Source organism: Stylophora pistillata, chromosome 2, assembly GCF_964205215.1.
Source record: "Stylophora pistillata chromosome 2, jaStyPist1.2, whole genome shotgun sequence".
Lineage (NCBI taxonomy): Eukaryota > Metazoa > Cnidaria > Anthozoa > Scleractinia > Pocilloporidae > Stylophora > Stylophora pistillata.
In genome coordinates this window covers 28,066,815-28,082,035 of record NC_142520.1, presented here as the reverse complement: position 1 = coordinate 28,082,035, position 15,221 = coordinate 28,066,815, and the positions used below count along the sequence as shown (strand labels likewise).

The 15,221-nt window shown below is 38.9% G+C and overlaps 2 pseudogenes; both read right to left on the bottom strand.

The window, feature by feature from the left end:
• Nucleotides 1-9,007: 9,007 nt before the first annotated feature.
• LOC148738168 (cyclic GMP-AMP synthase-like receptor 3 pseudogene) lies at nucleotides 9,008-11,705 on the bottom strand (annotated as a pseudogene).
• A 3,394-nt stretch (nucleotides 11,706-15,099) lies between these two features.
• Nucleotides 15,100-15,221, bottom strand: part of LOC148738167 (cyclic GMP-AMP synthase-like receptor 3 pseudogene) — a 1,517-nt pseudogene continuing 1,395 nt past the window's right edge.

Sequence of the window (15,221 nt, the reverse complement as noted above, 5' to 3'; positions counted from 1 at the left end):
TGTAAGTCGATACGCGTTCTATAGTGTTATTACCAATAACTAATGGTCTGAGAGTAAAATTAGGATGCGATATAAAGTTAATCAACTTTATGTCGTATCCTAACATTCAAACTAAGAGTCCTTTTACGGCAAGTTAAAAAAAAGCAAATCCAAGAAATATCGATCAAACACCTTGGAACTTCGATTAGAAGTAAAAGAGGGAATGGCGTTTAATCAGACAAGGGAGGGGAGGGTGACCGAAAAGGCATTGAGGATTGTACAGTACTATTCGCTACCGAGACTAATAGAACTTTAAATCGTTACTTTAGCTAGCAGTACTATTATTCTTACAGGCTGAATCGGTTTGGAAAATAATCATCTACATCAGATCGGTGTAGAGAAAGATATAGATATAGCAGCAACGAAACTGAATGTGAACATTAATAACTTATACTATAATCCATCAAGTATTTCCGTTCAGCTTAATTCACGCGGCAGGCTGATATTCTCGAGTAATTTTACTCAGTTTCCAAACCTTGTTTGAAAGTTTTCTTGTAATAAAATGTACATGATTCAAGTCATTAGCCCATCTTTTCTGTTTTCACAAAGAAGAGAAAAACTTGTGCATTCAGAAAGTTGCTCTGAAAAATAAACATTCGTTTTCGACGGAAAGCTGTTTGTAAATGTTTCGTTTCTCTCATTGCGAAAAAAATATATATGTTTGAGCACTCTGGCATGGCTTAGACGATACCACAAAGGTTGGATCGTTTGGGGTGACCATATTGGTTCTCCTCCATCCTAGCATTAGCACTGCACTGATGAGGCCCAGGTCTCGCATGGTCAGTGTTGCTTCATACTCTTGTAGTTTGAAGTTGGTTCTGGTGTTTTTCGAGGTCTGAGTTGGATAAGTGAGTACCTGCCGGGAGGGAAAACTTGCGACTTTTTCCTCCCTGGCAGTGGTTGTTTTCTTTGGTTCCGTTTTGGTCGCCCATCCCTTTTTTGGGATTTCTCGGTCGATCCGAACTTGCTTTCCTTTTTGCTTTTTCTCTGTTTCGGTCACCCATCCCTCTGACTTGTCTTTGGGTTGGGTCCGAGTTTCAGCATGGTCGTGTCCTTTAATAGGACCATCGACGTTGACTGTCAGGGGCTCCCTGAGGAGGTACTTTTCTCGGAAGCGGTTGGTTTGTTGCTGGGTTTTTTTGACCGTGAGTCTGACCATCGGGTGGCTGCGGTGCAGGCATGTCCTGGCCGTGTTGCGAGAGTCACTTTTGCTGAGAACGGCGATGCTGCTAAGTTATTTTTTGAGGAGCTAGGTGTCATCAAGTTGGGCGATGTAGAGTGTAGGGTGGTTAAACCCCCTCCTCCTCCTCCCCAGCTTACTACTGTTGTAGTCTCTTGGTTTCCCTTTGAGGGATCAAACGACGCCATCAGCACAGCTTTGTCCGCATATGGTACGGTCAAATCTGTTCGCAATCAGGTTTGGCCCGGAAGGCCTTCAGTGTCCACCGGGTCACGCATTGTCCAAATGGTTATTAGGAATGTCATTTCACCGTTTATTTCTATCCGTGGCGTCCGCTGTAAAATTTGGTATAGGGGGCAACCCCTCCAGTGTACTACTTGTCATAAAGTTGGTCATAAGTCGGCGGAGTGTCCCCTTAGGGGCAAATGCTTCCGATGCCGTCAAGGTGGACATCTAGCTAGGAACTGTCAGGCGACCGTGGGTGCTCAACCTGCTGTAGACACATCAGTAGAGATGGACATACCCTCGTCTGTAGCTCAAGAAAATGATGTGACAGCTGAGACAATTGCTCCCGTCCCTAATGACGTTGTTGCTGAGTCTGAAGAGTGCGATAACCTTGAGGCCAGCGAGGACCGTTTTCCAACCTGCACATCGGTTGACCAAGTACCATCAGACAATGTCTCCCGTAAACGCGCTGCTCCCCAGTCTTCTCCGGTTTCAAAAGGAACTGTAAAGAAGCCTGCTACAACGGATACAACCCAGTCGATTTCCGTACCAGTCGCTAATAAGATAACCGTGCCACCCTCCGTTTCGTCAGTCATTTCTTCCAAGTCCAGAAGTGAAATTCTCGAATTGCTATCCACACCTCCTGGCCTTTCAGGTGATAGAGTAGACCTCCTACGGTTAACATCACACCTTCAAGTTCCTCCTGGTTCAATTGCCTTTGTTCTCAACCCGCAAAATGGTCCTCCTAGACATGTGCTAAAGTACACTCCGAAGAAATAGTTTAATATTAGTTTAAAAATTTAAAACCTAAAAATGAAAACTAAAAAGTAGTTTAAGTTATTTAAGTTATCGAGTGTGTGTGTTCAATTTTTGGTGTGAGTGTGTTAATTTTTGTTGAGGTGGGGTTCGATTCCCCAGCGAGTTTGGTGTCTGGTGACCCTCGTTTCTGGTGGACCCCAACCCTAAGGCATTGCACGCAAGCCATGGGGGGGATTAGTCCTGTTGGTCGGCGGGCATTGCACACGCCCTTCATCGGGGGCCCGGCCGTCCACCTTAAACATAAAAAAACTGCACTGATGAGGCCCAGAAGGCCGAAACAGTACTGTCTGCAGTTAGATATAGCTCTTTGGCATACAAAGCTTTGCTTTCATGTCCAAATTGAGCACTCTAACTAGGATGAGTCATTGCTCTGCAATTGCGCATGCTCGCTAGTGTACTCTAGTTTGAGCACTCTGGCATGGCTTAGACGATACCACAAAGGTTGGATCGTTTGGGGTGACCATATTGGTTCTCCTCCATCCTAGCATTAGCACTGCACTGATGAGGCCCAGAAGGCCGAAACAGTACTGTCTGCAGTTAGTTATATATATATATATGTATATTTCAAGGTGTTTTTAAAGTACATTACAAAAAGAATTAGATTACTTTAGTCATTACTTTCAGTACCGACTTTAAAATACATGCAAAGCCTCCCCTTTTTACCCCCAAAAGATCAAAAAAGTCTAAGATTTAGCTATCACAATCAGTTCTTAGCTATCACAATCAGTTCTCAATGTCCCAGAAATTTCGATTGATTTAGAATAAAAAGCGTTTATCACGTTTCCCAAAGCTACAAGAGAGGAATAAACTAAGAAACAGATATAATAACATTAAAAATTATTAAACATACTATTTCATTTACTTTGCCAAAGCAAGAGTTATTGTTTGTTAAAGAAGCTGTTACAAAAGTATCAATAAAATTGTTTAAGAAAATCGCGCGATCTTCGTAGACTCAGTAAACAGAAATGAGGCTTTAATGAATTGTGTTATTGCAATCAATCTTGGCGATAAAATTTCAATTTTTGATGGTCAAACGGTAATGTATATATATCTACAAGCTCAAAGTATGGATTCAACTTGGTGGGATCTGTGTTGAAATCATTCCCTACGGAGAGTTTTCACCTTCCTTCTTTCGCCTGCCAAAGAACTTCAGTCTGCCAAAGTTTGGACCACAACCTTGTTGAACATTCCGGAAACTAAGCACAGAAACGAACAGAAGTCGACCTGAAAACTTCAACGAAGGAAAATGTCCGTCTATCATGAGAAACTCACCGATCGAGGTAGGTATAACTATCTTGCATGCATATGATAATGAATTTTTCTGGACATGAATTTCTCGTGAAACAACTGAGTCACTGGGAAACAAACCTCAGCAGTCCTATAGTTGGCAGTTGGTTTAACTGGTAAACTGAGATAAATTTATGATAAAGGGCTCTCCAAAATACGTACTAATTACGACAAATCTTTTTTTTTTCATAGTCTCACAGTAGATCAATATACGGACTAGCTTCGTTTTTCTTTTTTCAAATTTACTGCCCGATTCTAGGACATACAAAAAAAATAGCGCTGGAAAAGATTATTCTCCCAGGCCTTCATCAGTTACATAACTGATGAGCATCAAAGAGCGAAAGGTTTCGTTTCCAAGCAAGCGTTATAAAAACCTGTATTGGAGTGAGTCGTAAATGTTTTGCTGATATAACTTCAATCTCCAGAAAGGAAAGGTTTTCCAGCCACAGTACCAGGAGAGTCTTGGAAAGACGATAAAGACAGAGGAGATTTTTTCGGAAACATGGAGACGCTCCCACGCGAGAACAATTTCTTTACCTGTGAAACCAGATATTTCGTTTTGTTTGTACAGTGACAGTTGATTGATTAAATTAGTCCGGCCCCGGCCGGACCAACACTCAAGGTCTTAAAATAATTGAGAAGAATATGCTTCCTTTCTATAACATCAAGAAATGGTTAGATATTCTAGTCTTCTCCGATAGGGACGAATAAATGGAGGACCCGTCTCGTGTAGGGTTAGGAGTAGGAGACGTTAACTTCCCACGCACGAGATTACTGTGTGATGGATGTCCTCCCCTGGGGTGGGATTGGTGGGTTTGTTGGAGCTTAAACCTCGTAGGGGACCCATGTCCTTTTGTTTCTGCTCCAGTACTTGGTACAAATCCTCAAATAAATAAATAAATAAATAAATAAATTACTGATTCTCATATTACCTATATATAAAGAAGCGATTACACATTAGACACACAATAAACGAGTTGGAATTACGCCTACGCTTGGTTTATTATAGATTTCGACATCAGCGCCGGCACCATATATTGGATTCAGCCTCAGGGGCCAACTGCTAGTTTCCAAGGATACTGTGACATGTCAGCGGTTGGGCGTACGTATCAAGTTCATTCAAGTTTTCATTCTTTGTTGATTAACGTATTTATTTAAGAATAACAATACCATTATTGCTTGGCAATCAATTGATTAGAAGGGGCAAAAATCACTCAGTCATGGATTGGCAGTACGCTCAAGAGAGGAGTTAGGCTGACCTACGATGAGGAAGCTAATGGACTTACCATTTCAGGACATGTGATGTCTTTTGGCTGCGGAATTGCACCAGACTTTGAGGCCTTGATTTTCATCGATGGTTACAAGAAAAAAATTAAGCATATCCAAGAATTTCGTGGAAAATCGTGGCGTTGGAGCATTTTTGGTGATGAGGAAATTAATTGAAACATCATTTTTGAATAGTACTACTTATCTGAAAAATACCAGCCCTGTTCCTATCACACTCTTTTAAGAGATTAAAATCATTAACAGAGCCCCCTCCCAAATTCAATAGATAGTTGAAAGTTCATGAGATCACGATACAACATTGTTATCTGGGAAAGGGGGGCCTGCAATGGGCAAAAGAGATAAAAGTGCGTTAAGAGGGGTTTGAAAAGATTGATGTATCACCAAATTTGTCGCCGATTGTAGATGGAATTAATGATTCGGTTGGTGGTTTTGCCCTCGATCACATAGCCGGTTATCTTTCTCACACGAGATCATCTCCAATCGATCGTCCAGAAGAAGAAACTTAAAAACACATCGAATGCGATATTAATAAAATGAAAAAGGCGTAGCGTTTTCTCCTCCGTTTGCTACAGCCCACGAGTTTGATGGAAAAATTACGAGATGCGACAACTTGGCGACAAATTTATGGAGAGACTAACATAGCTTAAAGCATGCAACAGCCGTTTTGAGAAGACAACCGATGACAGAGAACGCTGCCATGGTGGCAGGATTTGTGAAGGATTTAAATTTGCTGCATCAGCTTTTAGCTCTGTAAGCTTCGAGCAATCCCCGCTTTTCGGCGGAGTCCGTCTCGGGATATAAAAAACAGACAATCAACGACTGCATGTGGCTACTGTTATGGCACAATTTTGTAGCACTGAAAAGAACTAGAGATTGTATAAAGATGCTAGAGGGTATTGATGCAGAATATTTGTCTCACATGCAAAACAGAAAACTTGCCGCATACCACATACTTAGGAGTACTCTGTTCCACAAGAGAAAGATTCAAGCGATATTTGATGGTAAAAAATAATAATATTAAAAAGAACGCTCGATTGGTCCGTTTCGAGGAATTTCTCAAGGTATATGACTCAAAAGTGCTTGCAAATCAATCAGGTTTGCTGAACAATCTACGAGAACAAAAACCTAAACAAACCCTCCCGTTGGGAATTCAAGGCTAGGTCAAGGACGCACGCAAACGCGACTTGCGATGGCGACTATCGTAAGAGAAGTAAGCCCTATCACAGCGGTCGAGGACGCGTTACTCAAAAAGTGAAAAAAATGTGAGGACTGAAGCACATAAAAAAAAACCAAGGCTCACAAGACAATCACACTTAGCCAGAACATTCCTAATTTTAGTAGTTGGCAAACACTTAATTTTAGTAGTCCATGGCACCGTTCCTCTATCGGTCTATCCTTTTGGCTCCTATAATGATTAAAAAATGCTCCTTTTAATTTTGCGTGATAATTAAAAATTATTTTCTTATTTCAGTCATTGCAATTCCATCTTCATGAGATTTTTGTTTCATACCCCCGCGTTCCGTCGAAGAGGGTCATCCTGTTAAACTTCGGACTTTATTAGCGGCTCTTTAAGGCATTAGTACAGACTGAGATAGTAAAGTGCACTCTCTTCGAATAAGGAAATTACATCTTCAAAGTTTCCTTGATATTTCTGCGAGGAAAAGTCTTTGCCTCCTAAGACGCCACTGTGAAATTATTTTGAGATGTTCATGTTTAGCATCTTTTGTGGTGCCGCGGCAAGAACTGAAAAATTATATCCTTGGATCTACTGGGTATACTTCGCTTATTCAAGCTGTAAAATGTTCTCTCTTCGAAAAAAAGTTTTTTTCTTTAAGTTTTCATGAAGCACCGATCACACCTTTCAAGATATTTCTGCAAGGAAAAGCACCATTCTGAAATTACTTTGAGATGTTTATCATTTTCTGTAGTAATCCAAAACAAAGAATTAGTAGCACGGGGGAAAATTGGGTCAAGATTGGAATTCTTTTGTTTTCCTCACTCAATTATTGCGACAATATATAGAAGGCAGTAGCTACAAAAACGATATGAAACGCCGTTTTATGCCATAACTGACCACTTCTTGTACAGAATCTCGCTCAAAAAAATAATACCTAATTCGCCTTCGCAAGAGAAACATGGATTAAAATTTACTAGATTATTCTTAGTTTAATCTAAGTGGTTTCTGTGTCTAACTGTAAACAGCGTAAATTTGGGAAAACCTCTCACAATGTGGTAACAGCTATTAAACTGTCATGAAGCCATTACGTATACCTTCCAGGATAGACGATGTTAAATGTAAATACAGGCTTTTTTCGTTTTAGGATTTCACGAAAGTACCGGGTAATTAAAAGCATTAAGGACAACATATCCACCAACATACTTCTCGTCTTAAGTCGGACGTACCCAAGTACTTAATGATGACGATGATGGAAGCTTTATTTGTGTTTTTAAAGGTACAATTGTAAATCTCACCACATATAGGCAATTTACAAATGCTGCTTGAGATTGGCTTATTCAACACACACACACAAATCAAAATTGCATCAAATCTGAGTTGTCCCAATTGCTATTTCTGCAACAAAAGACGTAATATGTTGCTCTAATAGCTATATTTATCATTTTATTGATTATGTAAAGTTGCTGCTTTTTGGCAATGCCTATGTCATTTATCATGCCTAAGAACGTAGAGCATTCATCTGAGAAAACGCCAAGGGAGCTCATCGAGAGATTTACAAATTTCACACATCTGAAGGTTCTACTCATTTCGTTAATCAAGTTCTGATATTTTTCTTTTTTACGTACTGCATTGTTGTACAAGTTAGACTCGAAACCAACTGTTAATTCTAGAACATATAGGCACTTGGACTGGGTTAGGAAAAGAAGATCTGGGCGAAAATTTTCACCAGTTATTATTGAGGGATTTAGAAAACCAGTAACATCTGCATAGATTGAGGAGCTAACATTAATTACAGGTTGAAGGGACTTGGCAATGAAGTTAAGGATTGAGTCGTGTCTCCAGGTAAAGCGATCAAGGCATTGTTGACAACCAGCGACAACATGAAGGAGTGACTCAGGATTAAGGCAAAAGGAACAATCAGGACTTTGTGATAATCCCCATCTTACCAAATTCTTACATGTAGGACTAAGAGTGTTGCTGATGTATCGGATGGTAAAGTTGTAAATGTTCTTCGGTAGATGGGACTGGGCCACCGACCATATTGAATTAACAGATGACAATGAATACTTGATAACATTTGAGAAGAAGAAACCTTGAGATGTTAGGTGGTGTTGCAGTTTATCCTCTTGATTAGAACGGAAATCCTTAAGAACTTCCTTAGTGGATTTGTTCGCATCATATTGAATATTGGTGAGACAGCTTGACGATTTCCAGAGAGCTTTCAAGGAATCATTTGGGGATTCTTTTAATGAACTTCGGAGAACTGACTGCCACAAAGTAAATTTGATAGAGGGAGGACAAATATTAAGACCAAGTTTATTGCTTTCTAGGAAAACATTGCTCAGTGTTCCAGATATCGGAATATCAAGCCATTTTCGGATGTAGCCATTCACTACAGAGTCGAGATGTTGCGTTATCCAGGTTTTGGATATATTTGCTATAGTGAAATGCCATGAGAAATTCGATAGGACATAGCGGCTGTACAGAAGAAGTTTGTGTTTAGGATGCAGTGGCTTTATATCGATGTCATTCATCAAGATTTGTACAAGAGAAGACAATTCAGATTTGTGTTGGTTATTAGACATGTTGAAGTCAAAGAAGCAACCTAAGTAACGAAATAATTCACCCATTTCCACACAGGGAATTAGAACTCCATTGATCAACAGCTTGGGTAACTACTGGACAGATTTAGTGCACAGTTTCCGTATTCCAAAAGTAGAACATTTGTCAACTCTGATCGTCATGTTCCAGCTTCTACCCCCTCGACCTAAAGTATATTCTTCTTTTAAAATACTTACCTGATATCCATAAGTTATCACCTGTAAGTGCGGCCGCCCTATATCTTCCTATGGTTACTTGAGGGCAACCTGCACTCTCCATATAGACCTGTGTAGTATAGAATTAATGTAATTTAATGGTAACTGCTGGGTACAAATAAAAGTTGTTGTTGTTGTTATTTTAAATGCCTAAAGTTAAAAGATAACATCAGACTGTGCAAAGTTTTGCTTTTTAAGTTTTGGTTTGTTTATTTGTTTGTCTTTGCTTTCATTATAATTACGTCTTAGAGTCTTTCTGCTTTAGCGGACAAAGCTAAAATTGTCCCAACAAAATCAAAGGACAAATTTTGCTGTGAAAAATGTTTGTTTCGTGTGTTGCATCCGCCTTAAATATTTCAAAGCTGTCAAATTCCATCCACGTCTTATCTGCTACTTTTGCAACGAAAGACAATTATTGCCTTTCTAGTTAACTGATTTCAGTTCAATTACACGCTGGCGGTGCGTTTTAAGCCTTCGGCCAAAACTTATCAAGTCGCAACAACCATCCGCACTTGTAAAATGTTGGTAATGACGGAAAATTTGCATAGATAAACAACTTTTTTGCCAGTGCGGAAAAACCCTTAAATGTAAGTTTCACTGGTATTAACCGTCAAACAGAAAAAATATTAATTGTAAAGTGTCAAAAATTAAAGGTCTTTACCGTCAATCATCAATAAAGCCAGCCAATATTAGTCGTCAAATCCATCAGATTTTCCTTCTAGAAAACTAAATTTATATTTATATTCGACAATGCAAGTAATACGCGTATCATTTACCAAAATTTGACCTTTTCGAGACTTTTATGAGATGATTTTATTCCTTAGCACTCACCACTATTTCAGTAATTTCGTTCATCTCTTGTGTATTCAAGGGAAATCTTTTTTTTTATGGTTATGGCAGAACATGTCAAGCAAATTGAAACAGAAAACTGAGCGAGTTTCCTTTACAACATTGTTTCGCAAAAGGAAAGATCGCAGTTGGATTTATAGCGCAGACCTTGTAATCAACTCACGTAGTTGCTTAAGATTTTCTCCTCTTTTGGCCTTGACGAAAAAATGAAGAAGGGATTTTAACATGACTTTTAATTAAACCAAAAAAAAAAAAAAATCAATTTCTGGTCAGTTTGTCATCATGACTTTAAAAGTAGAATAATTGAGTCGATAATGCATATCTTTGGTCATCATAAAACATGGTCGACATGCAACCTACAGATGGTAGGTTGCATGTCGACCATGGGTAAGTTATGGTAATGAATAATGAATAAGAAACCAAGTGATCCATTAAAGAAAAAAAAAACAAGGGGGGATAGGCCAAAATGATTGATTTTTCTACCACGCTACTTTCTTTCGCTGACTCGCCTTATTTCTGCTAGTTGAAGTGGGCTGTTTTCTTCCCTTCTGAACGTATAAGGAATGAAAAACAACTCACGAGAATGTGAAGGGTCCGTTGACGTAGGTGGGTTTCGTAGCGAGACAACAATTTGTTCACTATGTAGCATCCTCCACCCAAAACGACGATACAAAGTTCAATAATGAATTACATTTCAATTGATAATTTAAACTGAGAAAGACAGAATCCCCAAAGCTATATATTATTCAAGAATCTTGCTCAGCTTTGCTTCGCTATTCAGGATCCTTTTCAGACGAGTCGCCATATTCTTCACAACCACTTTCTTGAAATCGTTCAGAAGGTTTACACCAGGTAAACTATAGTGGGGAAGATTTCCACTCTCCAAATATAACTGCACCTCTCCAAGAAATTTAAGGAAATGCTTCCCTAAAGCGTCTCCGCTCACCCAGTCTAGGCCTCCTCTCTTTAAGTAATGCATGAAGGCGGTCTTCAAATAGTAGGAATCCAATGGCAAAGATGTCACCTGCCTCTTAACCACGGTTTTTACGATTCGAAGAAGCTCGTGCCTACAGCCATAGTCCTTCTGGTCCATGTTCTCCAGGACTTGCTTCTCCTCCAACGAAAACGACTGCCTCCAAAAAACCTTGTGATTGAAAAAAAATCTTTTACCTTTAAAAGGCTTTGGCACATACCAGCTATCCTCGACTTGGAAGCAAGGGACGAGATCAACTGATAGTAGCTTCTCTTTAGATCCTTTCCTGAAAATATCCACCTGGACTGCTGGTCTGTGTGTACGGACAACCAGACGAACGTCAGAAAACTCTCCTCTCGGTTTGACGTTATTCACTGCTCGTTGAACAATACTTAGGTACCAACGATCTCGAAAACTCTTGGGGTCAAGATAACCTTCATGACCCGAATACTTCCAGAAAATCGGGTTATGTCTTGACTTCAAACGGACGTACCCAGGCACTTCGGATGCTACGACCTCGATTTCTGAACCTGGCGTTCCCAGTACTACCATGATGTCTACTTCATCGGCAGCTTCAGTCTTCAGCCTTTCGTAAAAACTGCCAGTGTACTGCAGATTTATAATCCGAAGTTCGGACTTCTGTCGACAGAACTCTATGATCTGGTCTTCAATGTAATCGTTCACCAGTGTTCTGGTACGAGTTTTGTTTACATCTGAAATCTTCACATACTTTGCAGAGAAATCACGAAGCTCCTTCGTTAAAGATGTGGCGTCTCCTTGCCTTAGCTAACGCCATGTTCTGATAAATAAAGGAAACGATCTTGATGGTTTGTAAGGGAGTTGTATTCAATACACTTCCATGTGTGTGACCTGATTCAGTGTGCTCAAGAAACTATCTACGTATGAGACACAATTCATAGTGGTAGTTTTTTTTTCCGCCTCCCTTCCCTCTCTCTTTACTTGCTAAACTCAGTTTAAGGCAGCACTTTCACTAAGGCTTCGATTAATGCAAACTAATGTATTTCCATTAAAAATCCATACTTTTTGTTGCATTTTTAACCCTCATCCACACATTATGTTACTCCTCCCGTATTACGTATACTGTTTTCCAAAGCCTTTGATTTCTCACTTGAATGCTAGAAACGGAACCTTGACATGAGTTCAGAGTTTCACGGCCTTTTTGCAGTTTCCAACAAAAAACGTTAAAAGTAATCTACGTTTTCTTTTTTATTCAAAATTCTTCTTCAAATATATATGTTCAGATGTTCAGTGTCGTGAGAACCGAAAAATTGTCGAGTACTGATGGCCGAAAAATTTACAAACGATTCACGTATCCAGTTATTGTAAATACAACCGTGTGAGTTTTCGTTGCGTACCAATCAACAAACCACCCACGAGATATGCTAGAAATAATCATTTTGTTACTTCCAACATATGTCTCCTCATTTCCTTGATGAATATTTTTTTTTTACTTAATGAAGTCAAAATTTCAAAGATCTCGAGTGTTCTTAAATCTAACTTCACTGCGGATGGAAATACGGCTGCCCTACAATTTTCTTCAAGAGGCATTTAATCTGTCAATCTTCACGCTTAGCAGATAACTTTTTTGGCCGTTTTACGGCTAACGATTAACCCCATTGAGACCCTCCTACTTCTAACAGAAAAATTCTAAATTCCACCAACACGTACATGATAAAAATTAATTACGCTAACTTGATTTGACGACGGTGATTGTTCTTTCTTGATGTAGTCATAGTGTTATCAAAATAGCTAGACACCAAAGCTAGTGACTATGCTTTGCTCACACGCATGGTTCGAAAAAGTCCCTAAAATGGCGTTACAGCTCGAAAGTATATATCAAATTTAAATTTCATGACACATGACTAATCTTTGGAACGGCCTACACCGAAAAATTACGTAACGCTATGTAAAAAAATTGGTAAGCGCACGATTTGGTGAGCATTGCGTGACATCTCGATAAGAACTTATTCGGACAGACTTCCCGTTTTACCAGAAAAACATGCAAGTGGTTCTCGGAAAAAAGTAGTTTTGTTTTTATCACAGTGAAAACCTGGATCCCAATACATGTAAGTGATTTGTAAATTTACCAGTTCAAAGGTAATCACAGTTTTTTTCGCTTTCAGTTGACTTAAAACCCTTGCTACCTACTTGAACAGGTTGGTCTATTCTTGTTTAATTAAATCTATCTCACGTTGTCCACGTAAATTTTGTATTCACGAATGAAAGCATTGGCAGTGAAAGTTTGTTAGAACCAAATAAAAGCATGATGTATGCACAGCGATAACAGGTATAAACACCTAAGGAAAACATTTTTAAAGAAGCAAGCTTCCGCAAAGGATGGATGTACCCTTCAAAGCGTGTGTCGATCAAAACAAAAGAAACTTTCTCAATATTTTTATCAATTAATATACGAGGCAAGGCCTTCAGTCTAACCTGGTGTTGAAATTTACGATGCTTCCTCACCCTTTTCGTTAAGAATCTGTTGCGTTGAAACAGGTGTTAGGGCTTTCTTGAGCGAATAAATCTATACTGAAACAGTTCAATACTGCCTCGAACGTCTGTAATGAGGTGCATTCGGTCCAATTGAAAACTGAAAGTGAGATAGACTTAAATAGATGGATGTGATGTAGTAGAATCGAGTCGGAGAATTCCCTGCGTCGCACTTTTGATTCGATCCAACTTAAGATATCGCAGTAAATTTAGGGAGCATTTGAATGAAAAAAGCTAGAATCTGCCCTTTTCTTATATAAAATATTTTTCAAAACTATATTATACCTCAAAATAACGCTCAATATATCTGTTTCGAAGATTGTCTCAAGGTATACGCCTCAAATTTGCTAGCTAATCAATAATATTTGTTGATGAAAGCTCTTTCGTTTTCGTGTCCTGTGCATCAGTAAAAATAGAAATCGGTAAAAACCCTTCATCTATTATGCACTGTTTTGCTTTCGAATCTCCTTGTCTTCTAGTATCCCTTTATGATTTTCATAATTTGTGTCACAGAAAGCAAAAATATATACAATCACAATGACTGAGAAAGTCAGTTTTCACAAGACTTAAGTGGGGACATATATAATTATGATTTGTGCATGTTTAATGTATTAAGGAAGTCTTACCACAGAAAAGTTTGATAAAAATTGCTCGGGAAATGTAGAATCTACATTTTTTTACGTACAGTTTTCTAAAATATTGTTCGATGAGGCTATTTTATGGAAGAAAATGATAACGTGGAAGTTTCTGTCTTTTAAGTAGTTACCAATCAACTCATCAGATTTGCATGAAGGCAGGAATATCATTTTGTTTCAAGTTCGTTGGTTTTCTTTTGTGCGTATTCATCATGAATTCGGGAAAAATAAACCTTCTCAACGCCAAACAGGTAGAGCGCCATTACGAAATTATAATCTTCCAAACTAGATATTAATAGATGAAGGCCTTTTTTGCCCCTTTTAGGGGCTTGCCTGTAAAAGGTGTCTGAAGAGCTTAAAAGGTGACCTCTGCACTATTTTCCAGTATATTTGTATTTCGAAGGGCAACTGAGCGAGAGGAGACTAAAGGATCTCATCAACGATTGGGTCAGAAAGAATAAAGAATTAACAAAGGCCAAGGTTAAGGAGATGATCGAAATAGATTGACGCCAAAAGAACTAGGGTAACGAAATCAGACTCGCTTGTTATGAAATTTGTAAGCTGGCGAGCAAATGATGCGTACAACTATGGTGCGTGTAATTGTTGTTTTTTAGAAAGAGTCTTTTTGAAATATGACATATCAAACACAATAGTGAAAGAATCCTTGAACCTGGAATAATAAAAGGAAGACCTCCACCTGTCTCCATTCCCACCCCTCCATTTTCTTTTGACCCACGACACTCGACTTGCTTTATGTTAGTTTATTTCTCTCTTGCCTTCCATCGCGTATGCCATGAAAACCCCAATGTGAATTGAATTACTTCTACCTCGACGTGTAACTTGGCACATGATTTCGAAGGGCATGGAATTCCCATTTTCCATAAAAAGAAATCTATAAAATTAAGCTGTATTTTTAAAAACCAGGTTTTATAAGCTTCCATAACAGGCCACTCCGAAGCACCAGAAAATCGAAGGGCAGAATACCGTTATTTCCAGCAAAGAAAGTAATATCCACTGGCCGTACAAAAGTTTTTTTATTGTAGCCAAAAATAATGGAAAATAACGAGGAAAACGGATAGGTGGACAGTTATAACGCTAGTTTTATTCAAAATAGGTAAATTTTCGCGGTTGAAATTTTACTCTTCATAAATTCCGTTGTATTTGCTATATTTATTGCAAGAAAACTGCATCAAACTAATCCGTCCCTTTTCTTAGCTGGCAAAGCATATAGGAAACGGGCCCAGAAAAAACGCATAACATTTTTTTGACTAATACAGCCTTAACGAGCCGAGAATTATCCTTCAGTAAAAGACAATTTTGATTTTTTCAGAGAACCTTACCAAACAACGTTCTTCTTGGTCATGGAAATTGCCTTGTTGTCCTATATGTATCGCTTTTCTGCAGTGACTCAGTAATAAGTTGT